Raw genomic sequence first — 16468 nt, 5'->3', positions numbered from 1 at the left:
GTGACGGAGTGAGCTCCCGTTGCTCAGTCCCTGCTGCTGCCACCCCAGCAGTTCGAAAGCACGTCAAAGTACAAGTAGATAAATAGGTACCACTCTGGCGGGAAGGTAAAATGGTGTTTCCGTGCGCTGCTCTGGTTCGCCAGAAGCAGCTTAGTCATGCTGGCCACATGACCCGGAAGCTGTACGCTAGCTCCCTCGGCCAGCAAAGCGAGATGAGCGCCACATCCCCAGAGTCGGCCACGACTGGACCTAATGGTCAGGGGTCCCTTTACCTTTAAATACTTCTGCAAACATTGGGTCTCCCCCAAGCCTGCTGATATCTCATTTTTGTGCATGGATGGTTTTGTCTTGGCAATTGAGGGATCCAGAGTGGGGAAATATTTGCCTCTCTGATTAATATATCCAGGTTCTCTGAGCCGGGCCACTCCTTTTCCATTCCAACAGCGGCTGGGAAATGTATGGGCAGGGGAATAAAGGTGATGCAATTCAACTCCGGCATCTGGTATTGAGGGACGCGGGTGGTGCTGTGGGTTAAACCACAGAGCCTAGGGCTTGCCGATCAGAAGGTTGCGGTTCGAATCCCCGTGACAGGGTGAGCTCCCATTGCTCGGTCTCTGCTCCTGCCAACCTAGCAGTTCGAAAGCACACCAGTGCAATTAGATAAATAGGTACCGCTCTGGCAGGAAGGTAAATGGTGTTTCTGTGCGCTGCTCTGGTTCGCCAGAAGCGGCTTAGTCATGCTGTCCACATAACCCGGAAGCTGTACGCCGGCTCTCTCGGCCAATAAAGCGAGATGAGCGCCGCAACCCCAGAGTTGGCCACGACTGGACCTAATGGTCAGGGGTCCCTTTACCTATCTGGTATTGAGAGATAGACTTCCACCATATATGGAAGCTCCATTTTTACCTGTTATGATGAGTACCCCTTGATAGACCTAACCACAACGAATTGATCCAATCTCTTTTCCTCCTCTTCATTCCAACTGCTGCATTGGCAAATGCGATGAGAGCTCCCCCTCCTGTTCTTGATGGGTCGTAATCATGGCTAATTGGGAAATTTGCAGGAAAATTCTTCAGTTTAGGATATGCATCATGCCAAACTCTCTCCTCTCCCCCCCTTCCTCTAACTTTTCCACAGTTCCAGCCACAGCTCCGAGCCTAACATGGCTCAGAGGAATTGGTCTACAGAGGTGTTGCAATTATGTCCATAATAAGCTAAAAAAGTCTGCCTCTCATTCACACAGCAGTGCCCTGAACCTTTCCTCCTATTAACGTCTACGGAAGCTTTGCAATCAATTTCAAGCAGTCCTGCGTCTTAAAGAGAGAGACTGTGAAATTTAGCACAGAGGAGCAAGCGGAAGAGCACTGATCAGTCCTAACAGCAGTTTTCTGGAAAGCGACACCTGTTCTTAATGCACAAGGTTGAGCAAACGGGGTTGTTGCTTTAAAAAAGATTACGTTGCAATTTCCACAATGCACCCTAGGAGGCTATCTTAACTGAGAAAGGAGTTCTCATTCAACTATTGTTTCTCGCCCTGTGCAAAAGCTATTAAGCAGAGATGGTGTTGCTATCTTCCAGGAGAATAAGAGAGCAAGCTGGCCAGAACCCTCCAGGAAAAAAGATCTGAAGTCTTTGACTGGCAGGAGAAAGCACTCAAGAGCACCGCAGGGGAGAATCTCTTCTCTGGCTAGGAGGGAAGACAAGCTGGCTGACCTAATATGGCTGTTCCGTCTTTATTTTCTATAATTTAGGGACCTGCAGCGCACAGGAAGGAAGGGGAGAGAGAGAGGCTGTAAATGTGATAAGGAACCCCAAAGGAAGGATATTGCTACGGAACAGCATCATGGCTTATTGCTTGTTTCGAAAAGAAAAGAAAAGGAAAGGAAAGGAAAAAAACACCAACTTTTCCAAACCCAAGACTGAACATGAAGTCTGAATGGCCTGCCCTGGCTATTTGGCCCACAACTAGGATAGAGATATTTTTTTATTTTTGCAATGGAGAGCAAGTTAAGAAGCACTGTAAATAAACTCCAATGACAGGTTTGCAACCTGAAGTCGTGCTAGCCTTCTGCTGTCCTCTAGGGGGCATCTGTAGACTGGAAAGTTCAAGAGGCAGAGAGCCATCAGTACGTCTCTATGCAGAAGGAGGCAGGGCCTTCAGCATCTCTGCCAGATACAATACTGCTCATAGCTGTCAAGCGTCCCTTATTTGGCAGGAAAGTCCCTTATCCCAGCGCCGTGTCCCGCTGCTGTCCCTTATTGATGATGTCCCTTAAATTTCCCAAGTTTCAAAGGAAGCAGCTCCTCTCCCTCCCTCCCTGCTGGCCAGGGAGGAGGGAGGCTCCAACTGTGTTGCTTGGCTGCGTTGCTCACCCAATAAGAAGTCTAAGAACAACTGGGGGTGGAGCTTGCATGCCTTGTGCCCATCAAATCAGCCACGTTGCCTGGGGACTCGCCTTTGCTCAGCGCTTCCCAGCGGAGAAGTGACGGTGGTTTTCCTTGCTGCATCCCCTTTGCCGGGTTGCTGCGCTGTGGGAACCACCGCTTGAGGCTTCGTTTGGCTGCTGGTTGACTAAAATCCCTTATTTTGGCTGAGGATCCCTTATTTTCGAGGCTGCTGGTCCCTTATTTTCAAATCTGTAAGTTGACAGCTATGATACTGCTGCTGTAACATGCCTTACTGTAGCAGCAGCAGCAGCAGCGGGAAGATCTTGGTAGCTCAATCGGTAGCGCATGAGACTCTTAATCTCATGGGTCATGGGTCATGGGTTCAAATCCCACGTTGGGCAAAAGATTCCCGCATTGCACGGGGTCAGAGAAGATGACCCTTCGAACTCTACCATGCTACGATTCTATGATCTGATGGAGGAGGCCATTGCCTCCACCTCCTCAGCAATCCATCCCTGCCAATGCCACGCACGGAGGAACGAGCCGAGCGATAGGGTGCCCCCCACCCTGAATGCAACCCATTAAACCAGGGGAGGGGCGGTTAAGATGCATTCAGCTCAATCCCAATGGCAAATGAGGCTTTGTAAGGCTAGGCTTTGGGACTTGACAGCAAGGCAGTCCAGGTTGAGACGAGTTTAGGTTAAGCACCTGAGGTCTTGCAAGGGCATCTCCCGCAATATGCTACCAAGTTAAGAGAAATGTGGCTGGCAAAGGCTGTAGCAGAAGATCAAGGGAGTACCAACACATCATCTTAGCCTGGAATAGGCAATCTTGGTAGTGAATTAAATTTGGGGGCTACTCCCATTCACACACACTGCTTTCATTCATCCCATGTACAGTGGTACCTCAGGTTAAGTACTTAATTCGTTCCGGAGGTCTGTACTTAACCTGAAACTGTTCTTAACCTGAAGCACCACTTTAGCTAATGGGGCCTCCTGCTGCTGCTGCGCTGCCGGAGCACAATTTCTGTTCTCATCCTGAAGCAAAGTTCTTAACCTGAAGCACTATTTCTGGGTTAGCGGAGTCTGTAACCTGAAGCATATGTAACCCGAGGTACCACTGTACTGCTTACTCACTTTACCTTCCAGCCTCAACCACTATATTTCTTGTTGGCGCTGTTTATGAGCCTTCCCTTAAGGATGCTTATAGCAAATCAGAGCTCAGTACTGTCTAAACTAACTGGCAGTAGCTCTAGCCAGCTTGGTGTAATTGCTAAAAGCAGTGGACTTGTAATCTGGTGAACCGGGTTCGCGTCCCCGCTCCTCCACATGCAGCTGCTGGGTGACCTTGGGCTAGTCACACTTCTCTGAAGTCTCTCAGCCCCACTCACCTCACAGGGTGTTTGTTGTGGGGGAGGAAGGGAAAGGAGATTGTTAGCTGCTTTGAGACTCCTTAAGGGGAGTGAAAGGTGGGATATCAAGCCCAAACTCTTCTTCTTCTCCTCCTCCTCCAGGTCACTCCTACCAGCGACCTTTCTCTGCCACTGAGCTATGGTGATTCCCTTTGGCCAAAGGAGTCAAGAGGGCTGTAAGGCCAGCAGCCATTCAAGGGGCTGGGGAAATGCTAAGATTTACCTGGACCCGCCCTGCCCCTGGTACCTGTACTCGAACCCGCTTCTGTTCCAGAATCTACACCATGCTCTTGGTAGGCAAGGGATTAAGGATGTAAAAGCAGCCCTGATGGATCAGACCAAAAGCCCACCTGATCCAGCATCCTGTTTCCTCAGCGGCCAATCATAATCTAATGCCAGTCACCCCTAGGCTACCAGTATTGTGTGGGAATCCAAAATCGGGCCAGGAATGTAGGTTTGTGCTATTAAAGTGCTCTGGCACTCAGGTGAAACAAATCCAAAGGTTTAAAAAAACACACCCCAAAAACCCGCTCCGTCTTTTGCAGTTAGGAAAGTGGTGACAAAATGCACATTGAGTGTGGGATAAACGATCCATGGACCGGAAGATATATAAGCTCCACACAAGCAAATCCAGATGGATGCTCCACAAACAGGTCATGCAGAGAAGCCAGCTGTGTCACCCTAAAAACTAGATTTCAGCCTTTGAGCAAGGGGATTCTGTGTAGCCGTGATGACCGGTAGTCACTGAATATGTCCTTGTGGATTACTGCTAGATAGATAGATACATACATACATACATACAGTATGTTCCTAAATGGCAAGACATGTAGCCAAATCCTATGTCCCATTAAATGTAAGGGAGCTTACTCCTGAATAAGCATGCACAGGATTGTAGCCTAAATATGTTAAAAGCCAGGTTGAGCCCAATCCAACCTAAAAGGTAAAGGGACCCCTGACCATTAGGTCCAGTCGTGACCGACTCTGGGGTTGTGGCGCTCATCTCGCTTTACAGGCCGAGGCAGCCGGAGTACACCTTCTGGGTCATGTGGCCAGCATGATTAAGCCGCTTCTGGCGAACCAGAGCAGCGCACGGAAACACCGTTTACCTTCCTGCCGGACTGGTACCTATTTATCTACTTGCACTTTGACGTGCTTTCGAACTGCTAAATTGGCAGGAGCAGGGACCGAACAATGGGAGCTCACCCCATCACAGGGATTCGAACCGCCGACCTTCTGATCAGCAAGCCCTAGGCTCTGTGGTTTAACCCACAGCGCCACCCGTGTCCCTCCAATCCAACCTACTTCCTAGCAATTGTCCTTTTCAGATTGCAGCCCTGCACCCCCCCCAAAAAAAATCAAACATTCTCAGTAATAATTCACTTGACCTTATTTGCAAAGGGACTTTTTCAAAGATGAGACTGATTGAAAATAAGCAATTCTTCCAATTGTTTCTCTTTGTTCCTCTGGGGGTGAAATTAAGAGAATGCACGCTGAGGTTGCAATCCTTTGCTCACAGACCTGAACTCAGTGGGTCTTACTTCTGAATAGACATGCACAGGATGGCATTGTTAGGAGTAATGAGAGACTTCCAGAATTACCTGTTATCCGGTTCTCCCTACACTACAATTAGATTCCATAAAATATCCCTAAGGGGCATTAATACAAAGCCTCCGGATAACAAAGTCACAGGACTTCCTAGACAACCTGTTTCATAGGAAAAATCCACTTGGACTTCAGTGCAATCCTACACCATGTTTACTCAGAAGTAAGCCCTTTGGAGATAAATGGGACTTTTGTCTCAAGGAAGAATGTGTGGGATTGCAGCCTTGGTCACAAAGTTGCATCAAACAAAAAGCTTGCTTGCAGCTAAAATAATAATAATCCTGTTATTCTGGCAATCTGACAATTTACAACGTTCAAGAATGGAAAATAAGAGGGTCCCAGTATGATTGCAACCTGATGCACCCCATGTTTACACGGAAGTAAGCCCACCTGCGTCTCATATGGCTTACTCCAAAGTGTGCACAGAACTCCCACCTTTACAGTGATATCCTGTAGCAGCTTACCAGAAATAAAGTCCCATTGGGTTCAGTAGCACTTCAGTAGCGCCTAGGTAAGTGTGCACGGAACTGCATCCCTGAAGTGATGTTATGACCACAGAAGTCCCACGTCCAAATCCCTGCTCAGCCCTCTCTCTTGTTCCAGCCAGCCTACCTCACAGGGCTGTCGTCCCTTTCAAGGAAACAGGCACCGATGTCAGAAAACCCCCTCCAGGTCAGCCACCGTTCTCCAAATGAAGGGAGGACACGAAAAAATCTAGTCGGAAAGCCAACTCGTTTTTTCAATATCCGGTACCGGCTGAGATGTTTTGCTACTGCGGCTACCGAGAACAATCAGCCAGCTGCCTCCCCTTACTCATTTTGGAGGGTCGTTTTTCCTGAAAGGCCATAAATTTCCTTGCTTTTGCCTGCTGCATATGGCGATACATCTACCGACCTCTGGACAGTATGTTTTAAGTACTGACCCTGGCTTTTATTTTATTTGGGAAATGTCAATTTGGTGGGGGTGTTGTTTTTTTTAAAGGGTAAGCCGGAAAAGTCTGATCGAAACGAGAAGCGCCGCACATCGAAAAGCGCTGCAAACGAAACGGCTTTCCCATTTGCCAGCTCGCCACACCACGAGACAGCTTCCTTGCAAATTCAAACAAAAACGGAGAATGAAGGTTTGTGGGAAAACGCTCCACGCGGGCGCATTTCAAATCCACTCGGATTCTCTCGGAAAAGCTACTGCACCCAAAAACTTCCTTCTTAAGAAGGAAAGAAAAGGCGAATGGGAGAGGAAAAACCCGCCAACCACCTGTGCGCTCACGCCACCGTTGCGCGCAACAGCTACGTGCGCAAACCCTGATCCGGCTGGCACGGGGCCAGTGGCCGCTGTCCGCTGCCCGGCGCCCGGCTCGCCTTGCCTCCCTCCCTCCCGGACCTGCGACGAAACCCTCCCTCGCCAGCGGGGGAAACCGGCGGCAGTTGCTACCACCGCCGACCAAAGGAGGGCGGAGAAAGAGAGGAGACTCGATGGATGGATGGAAAAGAAGGAAGCAGCGGCACCAACCTGGCGGCGAGGCTGCCTGCAGGTGGGAGAATCCTCTCCGCCCGGCTCCTCCTGGGCAGCCGCGGTGGAGGCGCGCCTTCTCCTCGTCGCCGCGGCCGCTGTCCGCTTCCCCGGGCTGTGACAGCGACTGCTGGGCACCCACGGCGGCTCGGCGCGCCTTGGCGCAGGCGGACGCGGCAGCACCTGCCGCCGAACTTGGGCAGCCTCGAAGGACTGGCTGGCTAGCGGCTGGCTGGCGTCCTCCACCTTCCTCTCTCTTTCTCTCTCTCCAGGCTGTGGAGGTGGCGGCTGCAGCAAAGGGGCTAGGAAAGGAGGGGTGGTGGGAGAGATCAGGAATGTGCAAAGGGCCCGGATGTCTGGTGTCTCCAGCCTGCTCCCTCCTTCCTCCGCCGCCCCCTTTACGCGCAGCCACTTGGCGTGGCGGGGAATCTCCAGCGCGCGCTCCTTGGGGAGCCAAACTGTTGCTGGAGGCGAAGCAGGAGGAGGAGGAGGAGCTTTAGTCGTCTCTGTCCTTTCCTACGGGGAGGGAGCTTTTCCTTTTTTTAATTAAAAAGAAATAAGCACACACACACAAAGATTGAAGCGCTCCCCGCTCCTTTCCAAAGCGCCTCTTTGCAAACCATTGTCCTTTTTGCTCAGACTCCCCTGGCACCTGTTTCCAGCGTGCGAAGCTTGCTAAAAGCCTGGCACAGGTCGCTAGGAGCAAAGGCAAGGCGGGTATATTGTCAGAATATTCGGCCGGTGGCCGCGGGTGAGGTATCAGAGCAGAAGGAAAGAGGCGAGCGCTTCTTCGAGGGGGGCGCGCCGGCAGGAGCGCATCAGCGTGCGGCTTCCACGGCCAGGCAAGATCACGGGAGACATGATAGCCCGGTCAATGGCTGTAAGACATGGTAAGCTAGATGGAACCTCCATGGCCAAAGGCAGTGTACCTCGGAGTTACAGCAGGTGGCGAGAAAGGGCAGAAGTGGTGTGGTTACCTTCTGTGAGCTCCCCTTGGAGCATTTGACTGTGTTTGAGTCATTTGAGTGTTAAGAAGGCAGAAGCCGGAGAGGTGAGTGAACGCTCAGTCTGGTCCAGCAAGGTCTCTGATTTATGTAAAAGGTAAAGGTGCCCCTGACCGTTAGGTCCAGTCGCGGACATGCTGTGCAAAATACACACAGAAAGACAGAAAGACAACCCTGCCGCATAACCCTCAATTAATTCCAAATACTTTTTAAACCCCTGCGAGATTTCGCGCCCCTGAGCGAACACCAGAACTATGCAGAACTGTTTAAAAAAAAATATTTTAACAGTGGTTTAGGTCGGGCGGTGCCTGATTCCTCGTCTGTAGGGAGCTATATGTACAGGGATGGCATTAAACATTTACCTGTTTACACACACATAAAATCCTATCTATTCTTAATTCAGCAAGCGCACCTCCCTAAATTTATCCTCACAACAACAACCCTGTGAGGTAGGCTAGACTGAAAGATTGGCCGCATCCTTTGGGAAAGAAGGAAAGCTCTCGGCGCACCCGGCGTTGGCGTCGCTAGGGGGGCGTTTCGCTGAAACGCAGCACGCTGGGTTTCCTTAAGAAAAAGCGTTCCGGAGAGAGAGAGAGAGAGAGATCCCGTAATTCATTGCCAAAAAAGAAAAAGAAAAAGGAGCGGAGAGAACCGCCTGCCCAGGGATGGGCTCTTTATGATTGTTTGCACTGGGGGAGTTCCTGCTTGCATTGCTGGCGTGTTCGCGCTTAGCTGAAAGGAGGCGTGCCGCCTTCGTCTGGACTTTCCGGGCTTTTCTTGCATGCACAAAAGAGACGCCTTTTCGCCTCCTGCAGAAGGAAACCGGGGAGAGCCCTGCGCAAGCGGGCGCGGTAATGAACGCGCGGAGGAAGGTTAGGGTGGCGCAGGACGGCGTGTGCGCAGTAGCCTTCCTTCACAGCTCCGGCTCTGAACTCCAAGGCAAGGGGTAGTAAAGGAAAAGGGAACGTTTGTGAGCCTAAGGGACACATTCCCATTTGGACAGCTTTCCAGAGGCCACATGCCAGGGGTGGCCGAGGCCAGAGGCAGAAGTGGGGAAGAGCAGCGAATGTAAACTTTCCCATTGCACAGTAGGCTTGGGGTGTTAGGAGAGGGGTGACACATTGGGTGAGGGAATATTTGTGCCCCTTTTTGGGTAGTTTGCCCACCTCTGGTTCCCACCTTGCACTCAGCTCTCACCTGTGGCTTCCTAAATAAGCTGTCAGCATGCAACAGCAGCCACAATCCCAGGAATGGCTTTGATTCGCCGGGTAAACCAGGTGGAGGTAGCAGATGGGTCTCAAACCCGTAGTGAGTTAGGGACTTTCCCTAAAGACAAGCTCCAGTGAATTGATCAGATGAGACCAATAGTGGGTCCACCAATCAAGAAGGCGGTTTCTTCACATGCTGCAGAGGGAAGTGAGAGGCAGACAGGGCTCACATACTCTCCAACATTTCTCCCATGAAAATAAGGATGGCCTGTTCCATAATAATAATTTTAATATTTATACCCCGCCCATCTGACTGGGTTGTCCCAGCCACTCTGGGCGGTTTCCAACATATATAAAAGGATAATAAACCATTAAGCATTTAAAAGCTTCCCTAGACAGTGGTACCTCTGGTTGCGAACGGGATCCGTTCCAGAGGCCCGTTCACAACATGAAAAGCCCGCAACCTGAAGCACCATATCTGCGCAGGTGCGCAGCGTGATTTGGCGCTTGTGCACATGTGCGAAGCGCGATTTAGTGCTACTGCGCATGCGTGAGCAGCAAAACCCAGAAGTAACCCTTTCCAGTACTTCCGGGTCGCCGCGGGATGCAACTTGAAAAAACATAACATGAAGCAAAAGTAACATGAGGTATGACTGTACAGGGCTGCCGTCAGATGGCTCAGGGGCTGGATAACGCCATACCCTTGAACATATCTCCGATGAAAATTGGGACATCCTAAAGAAAAGCGATACTCAAGAAAAGCGATACTAAAGAAAAGCGATACACCCAGTAGTGATGTATGGAAGTGAGAGCTGGACCATAAAGAAGGCTGATCGCCGAAGAATGGATGCTTTTGAATTATGGTGCTGGAGGAGACTCTTGAGAGTCCCATGGACTGCAAGAAGATCAAACCTCTCCATTCTGAAGGAAATCAGCCCTGAGTGCTCACTGGAAGGACAGATCCTGAAGCTGAGGCTCCAGTACTTTGGCCACCTCATGAGAAGAGAAGACTCCCTGGAAAAGACCCTGATGTTGGGAAAGATGGAGGGCACAAGGAGAAGGGGGCGACAGAGGACGAGATGGTTGGATAGTGTTTTTGAGGTTACCAGCATGAGTTTGACCAAACTGCGGAAGGCAGTGGAAGACAGAGGTGCCTGGCGTTCTCTGGTCTATGGGGTCACGAAGAGTCGGACACGACTAAACGACTAAACAACAACAACAAAAAGAAAAGCGGGACTTTCAGGGATCAAATCAGAAACTGGGACGGCTTCTGTAAATCTGGGACAGTCCCTGGAAAATAGGGATATTTGGAGGGTCTGGGCTCTCCCACCTGGGAAAATAGCCCATCTAGAAGAAGGAATGCTCTGATACTAAACCTCTGCTGCCTTGTGGGATATCTTTAGGAGGAGAAAAGGCTAAGGAGTAAACCCTACACAAATACAGAGTCCCTAAGACGATTGGATGGAGCCTTGTACGCCTCCTTCTGGCAACTCCTGCAGCCAAGCTGGTCTGTTGGACCACATCAGTGAGCCCAAGACAGGGGTCTTCTCAACAGAGCAGCTCCAGGGAGATCACTTTAGTGCTGCTAACACAGTGGTTTGACTTTGCCCGAGGAGATGCACTCCATTGTCTTTAGAGACAGACGGATGCCAACGATAACAGTAGGCTCCGTTCTACATACACCAACACCTCCTCTGTCCTCTATTCAGGCAATTAAGTGGCAACATCAGAGTTCAAGGACATGTTCCCACCAGACAAAGATATGGGAGCCAGAGAGTGGTGAGGCCTGGGAGAGAGTTCCAGGGGGGGAATATAAACCTTGGGGGCCATCAGGGGGTGCTCCCTACAGTTTAGTCTCAATCTGTTTTGGTCTCTTTCAGTTTAGTCTAAATCAGTGTTTCCCAGCCTTGGATCTTCAACTGTTTTTGGACTAGAATTCCCATCATCTGGAGTATAGCAAGCAGTAGTGCAGTCTGAGCTTCTGTGCATTGATTAGAACAAAGCTAAGGTACTGTTTTCTTCGACATTGATGTGCTCCCACTGCTGGTGTTGATGGAAAGATTCCATCAATGGTGTCTCTGAATAAAATTAGACATCACTTGGGAAGGCAGGCGAACAAATGCCAGTGTACTGGAAGAAGCAAAGATCACCAGTATCGAAGCAATGATTCTTCAACATCAACTTCTTTGGATTGGTCATGCTGTGCAGATGCCTGATTATGTTACCCTGAGCAATTTGGCACCCACCTAAACATCTTATTTTCCACAATAATTTCTTTATACATTATTATCATTATTATTAATTATTATTTTATTTTGCACTCCCTCGGCTTGCTGCCCTGTACAGAGGAACCACCTGCACAGCGCTAAATCTGGCACTGCTCCCCCACCACATCCTGGGAACTGCAGTTTGTTAAGGGCGCTGTGAATTGTTGCTCTGTGAGGGGAAAACTACAGTTCCCAGGATTCTAGGATGGGAAAGCCATGCGCCTTAAATGTGCATCGATTTGATTTGATTTATTATATTTCTGTGCCGCTTTTCATTCGAATGAATCCCATTGGATGGGCTTTAGAGGTATGGTGTGGATCTACTGGAATCTTTGACTGGCGAGTCTCTGCTGTTGTTTGCACATGTGCAACAGCTGCCTGAAATGCAGCCGTCTCAGCTCGACAGCAGCTTCAGATGGAAGGTGGATGGAGGGAAAGGGCATCAGACTGGAGTATCTCTCAAGCAGCTACAGGAAACCTATATGGCTTTTATCTGTGTACTTGGCTTCAAACACCTTCTTCTCTCTTTGGCGATCCCTCTTAGCCGAGTAAGATTTTCTTTCATAAACACGGTTTTAAAAGTGAGTCCATAAGTGACTGTGGAGGCCAATTCTGGATTCACACGTCCTTCCACAGTGGGGACATTGGTTTCCAGGGTGGGAGTTGATCATGGTGAGGGTTTACCAAGCATGCCTTCCTCTTAGCACATTTCTCCCTTTCGTCCTGAGTTCAAGCATCTTCAAAGCCCATGACACCTTTGTTAAAGACTGTTCTCCAATTGGAGCGCTCACAGGCCAGTGTTTCCCAATTGTCGGTGTTTATACAACATTTTTTAAGATTTGCCTTGAGAGAGTCTTCAAACCTCTTTAGTTGACCACCAGCATTAAACTTTCCATTCTTAAGTTCGGAACAGAGCAATTGCTTTGGAATTCCCATCACCCCTGACCACTGGGCCTTGGTAGCTAGGAATGATGGGAGTTGTAGTTGAAAACCAGCTGGAGAACCAAGGTTAGGAAACACTGGACTCTAACCCATTTCCCATGCAATTGGGGGGGGGGGCCGCCAACGCCCGAGATCCATGGAGTCTACCTAGCCCCATATTGTCTCAGTCAATTGAAACAATATTGGACGAGGTGGACCAGTGGTTTGACAAAGATCCATCCCCAAAGCAGTTTTGTGCCTTCATTTCCAGGAACACCCCATGCAATCACTGACGAGACATTGCAGTCCTGTCTGGAGGGATTCCTAGGTCAAATATGTCTTCCTGACTCTGAATCATTTCCCACCCTTGCCAAGCGAATCTCTGTTGCAAAGGGTAAATTTAGCAGAATTCCAATTTTGGGTGACCATATGCTTAAGTTAGAGAGCACAGCTGGCTGGTGAGGAACATCTGCCGAAGTGTTTCTAATGAGGGTGAAACAGCGGTAACCGGTTGTCATGGAATCATAGGATTCTGAGAGATCTTGAAGGGTCAGCGAGTTTACCCGGCTGCCATTGACAAGTACCAAGGAAATTATTTCCCCCTTAGAGCAGTAGCCAAGCCTAATCAGTCAGTCAGATAATGAGACCTGAACGAATCGTGAATTGCATAAATAAGTGCATACGCAAAAACAGAAACAGATTGTTCAGCAATGTGTGTGAATGAGCCACTACAGATCCGACAGCAAAATTGCAATTCTCATGACACCTCAAAGCATCCAGTGAACATTCAGCTGTGAGTCGTCAAGCCCTGAACATTCATGTGAAGCACTTAGGCATGTGTGAACTGGACCATTCTTGCCGTGTTCTTTTTTTTCAGATTAATTCCTGGGTTGAATACTTTATTGACAGCCAAACAGTCTCAGATCTTTAGCCTCTGTCCCAAGATGATGATTTAGGCTGCAATCCTTTGCACATTTTCCTGGGAGGAAGTTCTGCTAAGAAGTGTGTGGAGGAGGAGTACCTCTGGTGGGGAAAATGTTGTGCTTCTTCTGAGGTCATTTGTCCACCCTGCACTCAGAGCTCACCTGTGGCTCCTAGAAACTGTCAGCATGGCAACACTGCAACACAGACAGCGGCCACACCACGGGAAAAGGCTTTGACTGGCTGACTAAACTAGGTGAGGGCAGCTGATGGGTCTCAAACCCTTCGTGAGTTAGGGACTTCACCTGCATGTAAAGACAGACTCTGGTGGATTGAGCAGACAAGACCAATAGTGGGTCCAATGGTCAAGAAGAAGGTTTCTGCACGTGTTGTAGAGCGAAGTGAGGGGCAGATGGGACATGTCAACCTGGGAAAGGACCCTTTTCGGATTATCTGAGAAAATATTGTAGTCAAATGAAATCACAGGCAGGACTTGAGGAATGATAAAGGAATGTAATGTAGGATATATGTTTTGGATAAATATTACTTTTATGGCCGTAGATGAATGATCTGAACTGAAACATCACAGAATAAAGGGTGGGAAGCCAAAATTATAAGGGAATATTGTGCTGAAATTGAACTGAATTTGTTAAATTGTTTGAAAACTCATAAAATTTTATTAAAGCAAAAAGGATCTTGTCACAAAGTAGAATTTCGTATCCAGCAGCTACACATCTGAGCACCTGCTTTTTACCCTCTGCTCGCAACCTTTCCCCTCCTTGTTGGTGCTATTTCTAAGGGCGGCAGGATCCCGTTCTCCAGTAAGACTTCCATCCGGAAGGTTTCACTTCTGACCAAGAGGGTTAAAACACAAAAACACGGAACGCCGCATTTAAAAGCACATAAACTGAAGCGGAAATTCCTGACACCAAGGGATGGGACATTATGAACAACCCGAAAATGTGGTGGTGATGATGCTTGCAATAAAACCCAAGGAACTAGGGATGTGGACAGTTTTCCACAGATCATTTGCCATCTGGGAATATTGCAAGCTGTTTTGCCCAGATGGCCCCACCCATTTTGCAGCCTCTATCCTTCCCAGCAGGAGCTGTCCCAGCAGGCTACACTGATATTCATGTGGGGGAAAACAACAACATTGCATGTGCTGCTGCTGTGCATGTACCCAGACTTGCATGCAAAATCAGACATATAATAGGCGGGACATTGTGGCTGCTTTGGGCTCTCCAGGTACATCACGTTGCAGGTAAATTTGACTCATGCATCAACTTTACCTCTGGGGGCTAATATCACAATATCCGATCATATCATGATGTTACGTAGCATTGAGCACCCAAAGGATTTCCCATACATCACATTTTTGCCATCCTTTTAAGAGGAATAACTATCTCCAACTCCTCAAAAGATTCCATCAACGGTGTCTCCAAAAATTTTTACACATCCCTTGGGAAGACAGGTGAACTAATGCCAGTGTACTGGAAGAAGTAAAGATCACCAGTGTCAAAGCAATGATTCTTCGACATCAACTTCGTTCGACTGGTCATGTTGTGCGGATGCCTGATTATTGTCTTCCAAAGCAACTACAGTAGTACCTCGGGTTAAGTACTTAATTCGTTCCGGAGGTCCGTACTTAACCTGAAACTGTTCTTAACCTGAAACACCACTTTAGCTAATGGGGCCTCCTGCTGCTGCCGCGCCGCCGGAGCACAATTTCTGTTCTCATCCTGAAGCAAAGTTCTTAACCTGAAGCACTATTTCTGGGTTAGTGGAGTCTGTAACCTGAAGCGTATGTAACCCAAGGTACCACTGTACTCTATTACAAACTTAAAAATGGAAAGTGTGGTGCTGGTGGTCAACAAAAAATGTTTAAAGACTCCTTCAAGGCAAATCTTTAAAAATGTAGTATAAACACCAACAATTGGGAAACACTGGCCTGCGAGCTTTCCAATTGGAGAACAGCCTTCACCAAAGGTGTCGTGGACTTTGAAGACACTCAAAGTCAAGATGCAAGGGAGAAACGTGCTAAGAGGAAGGCACGCTTGGCAAACCTTCACCTTGATCAACTCCTGCCCGGAAACTAATGTCCCCACTGTGGAAGGACGTGTGGATCCAGAACTGGCCTCCAAAGTCACACACCGTTCAGACCACTCAGCTACAAACGATCACCAGAGAGAGAGAAGAAAGAGAGAAAAACCCTCTTAAGGGTGGACAGTATTATTATACCCATATTACAGATGAGGTTGCTGAGAGTGAAAGGGAGACTTGCTTGAGATGAGATCTGAACGGAAGGTTTTCCATTTTGTGGGTGTCTCTTAGCCACAATGCAACGTTCTCTAAGGAAGGCAGAAATATATGCTCAACTCTTCTGCCCTCGGGGCCCTCTGGGCAGCTTCACATGTAAGAACTACAAAACAGAAAACCTATTTCAGAAAGTGAATGAATTAAAAACTATCACAAATAAACTGAAAAGAGAAGGACACAACACAGTAAAAACATAGTTTGTAAAGCCAGCAGCAGTGGAACTTTGAACATGAAAAATCTGTCAAAAGAAAAGCCTTTTCAGCTTAGAGTGAAAACAAAGCCAGAGAGGCGACCTGGTGGCTCTCCTCAGGGGTGATATTTGAGAGTCTCTGGGGCCACCACTGAAAAGGCTCTGTCTCTTAAGCAAAGGAAGAATAAGCTCCGAAACCCTTAAAATGCAGTCTAGAGACAGGCAGCCAGTTACTTTGATGCAAAATTGGAATTACACAGTCCAGTCAATTGGAACCAGAAAACCTTCTAGCAGCCATGTTTTGGACCAATTCCCAAGTTGTTTTTAAAGGCAGATACATGTAAAAAGCACTGAAGCAGCCCAGGCTGCTTTGTCTCCTCAAACATTTATCCTAAAGGCTGCTTTGCCTCATTAAGCAACACAGTTTGCATTGATCCCTGCCTGTTGCTAGTGTAATCCTCTACTAAATTGTATTCATTCCTTCATTCGTAATATTTATATCCTGCTTTATAGCCTCGAGGGGCTCTAAAAGTGGTCTCCAAAAGATGCTCAAACCTAGTTTTTCGACAGGAATGACATAGGGTGTCCATAAGGAACCGGATTATTAAGGCAGGATTTGTTACCTTCATCCTTGTGGTTCCCAGGCATTGATCCAGGCAGTCGCTCCCTCTTAGGACACAGGAACATAGGAAGCTACCTTCTACTGATCTGGACTAATGTCCTTATTA

General features: G+C 48.5%; 1 protein-coding gene across 1 annotated transcript in view; it reads right to left on the bottom strand.

Annotated features, from left to right (window-relative positions):
- ZBTB7C (zinc finger and BTB domain containing 7C) overlaps window positions 1–7292 on the bottom strand; it is a 250426-nt gene extending 243134 nt beyond the window's left edge. Inside the window, exon 1 of the mRNA XM_083702788.1 lies at window positions 6911–7292. The gene's annotated coding sequence lies outside the window, so the exon portion shown is untranslated. The remainder of the gene's footprint in view (window positions 1–6910) is intronic.
- Between the last annotated feature and the right edge of the window lie 9176 nt (window positions 7293–16468).

This window comes from Podarcis gaigeae, assembly GCF_964106915.1.
Source record: "Podarcis gaigeae genome assembly, chromosome: 11".
Lineage (NCBI taxonomy): Eukaryota > Metazoa > Chordata > Lepidosauria > Squamata > Lacertidae > Podarcis > Podarcis gaigeae.
Note: the sequence above shows the minus strand (reverse complement) of the source record. Positions and strands in the feature narration are given on the sequence as shown.